The following is a 2,220-nucleotide window of genomic DNA, read 5'->3' on the forward strand; positions in this document are numbered from 1 at the left end:
GAACACCAGTTCTACGCCAAGTTCTCCAAGTGCGAATTTTGGCTCGATGAGGTTCTTTATCTTGGTAATATCATCTCTACCAAGGGCATTGCGGTGAATCATAAGAAGGTGTCTGCAATTGTGAATTGGGAACCTCCTCAGAATGTGAAGCAACTCCGTAGCTTCCTCGGTCTCGCAAGCTATTGTCGAAGATTCGTTGAAAACTTTTCTAAGATCGCGAAGCCTCTCTCAAATCTTCTCCAGAAGCACGTCAAGTACGTTTGGTCTCCGGAGTGTGACATTGCTTTCAACACTTTGAAAGAGAAATTGATCACTGCTCCAGTTCTGACTCCGCCTGATGAATCCAAGCCGTACGAGGTCTTTTGTGATGCCTCTCTCCAAGGTCTTGGCGCAGTGTTGATGCAAGAGAAGAAAGTTGTTGCTTATACCTCTCGCCAGTTGAAGCCTAATGAGAAGAACTACCCCACTCATGATCTCGAGTTGGTGGCGGTTGTGCATGCTCTTTTGACTTGGAGACCTATCTTATTGGGAAGAAAAGTGGACATTTTCACTGATCACAAGAGTCTCAAGTACATTTTCACTCAGCCTAATCTCAACCACAGGCAAAATCGATGGGTCGAAATGATTCATGAGTATAATCCGAGTATCGAGTATACTCCAGGCAAGGCCAATGTGATTGTTGACGCATTGAGCAGGAAAGCTTATTGCAACAGTCTGATTCTCAAGCCTTATCAACCCGAGCTTTGTGAAGCTTTCCGCAAACTTAATCTGCAAGTTGTTCCTCAAGGTTTCCTCGCCAACCTTCAAGTCTCTCCTACCTTGGAAGACCAGATTCGCCAAGCCCAGCTTCTTGATGCTATGGTGAAAAAGGTGAAGATTGGGATTGCCAAGAGTTAACCCAAGTACAAGTGCTACCGCCTTGATCACAAGGATACTCTTTTCTTCGAGGATCGTATTGTTGTACCCAAAGGTGAACTCCGTAAAGTGATCATGAACGAGGCTCACAATTCTCTCCTCTCCATCCACCCTGGGAGCACGAAGATGTATCAGGACCTCAAGCAGGCTTATTGGTGGACTCGAATGAAGCGCGAGATTGCTCAATTCGTGAATGAATGTGATGTCTGCAGAAGAGTGAAGGAAGAACACCAAAGGCCAGCTGATCTCCTCCAACCTCTTGCCATTCCAGAATGGAAGTTTGACCACATTGAAATGGACTTCGTGACTGGGTTTCCAAGGTCCAAGCGTGGCAATGATGCTATATTTGTTGTCATCGACAAACTCACCAAAGTGGCTCATTTTCTTCCTATCAAAGAGTCAATCACTGCAGCTCAATTGGCGGAACTCTATACCTCTCGAATTGTCTCTCTGCACGGTATTCCTCAAGTGATCTCTTCAGACCGTGGCAACATCTTTACCTCCAAGTTTTGGGATTCTTTTCAGAAGGCCATGGGCACGAACATCCGCTTCAGCACAGCTTTCCATCCTCAAACTAGCGGTCAAGTCGAGCATGTCAACCAGATTCTTGAAGATATGCTCAGGGCTTGTGTGATCTCCTTCGGCATGAAGTGGGAGGACTGTCTTCCTTATGCTGAATTCTCCTACAACAACAGTTTTCAAGCAAGTTCGGGCAAGGCCCCATTTGAAATTCTGTATGGCAGGAAGTGCCGTACCCCTCTCAACTGGTCCGAAACCGGTGAACGTCAGCTTTTGGGAAATGACTTAATCACAGAGGCAGAGGAGATGTGCAAAGTCATTCGAGATAACCTCAAAGCAGCCCAATCCCGCCAGAAGAGCTACTATGATAGTAAGCACCGTGATTTGGCTTTCGAGATCAGAGATCATGTTTACCTCCGCGTCTCTCCAATAAAAGGTACTCGTCGCTTCGGTATCAAAGGGAAGCTTGCCCCCAGATACGTGGGACCTTTCAAGATTGTCAGCAAGAGAGGCGATCTCGCCTATCAACTCGAGCTTCCTTTAAACTTTGCAAATGTTCATGACGTGTTCCATGTCTCTCAGCTTCGAAAGTGCTTCAAGACTCCTGACCGCACCGTCAACTTCGAGGACATTGAGCTCCAAGAAGATCTCTCTTATCGTGAGCACCCAGTGGCTATTCTTCAAGAGACTGAACGCAAGACTCGCAACAAGTCAATCAAATTCCTCAAAGTCAAGTGGTCACACCATTCCGACCGTGAAGCTACCTGGGAACGCGAGGATCACCTC

Source organism: Triticum urartu, chromosome 1 (genome assembly GCF_003073215.2).
Source record: "Triticum urartu cultivar G1812 chromosome 1, Tu2.1, whole genome shotgun sequence".
NCBI classification, from domain to species: Eukaryota; Viridiplantae; Streptophyta; class Magnoliopsida; order Poales; family Poaceae; genus Triticum; species Triticum urartu.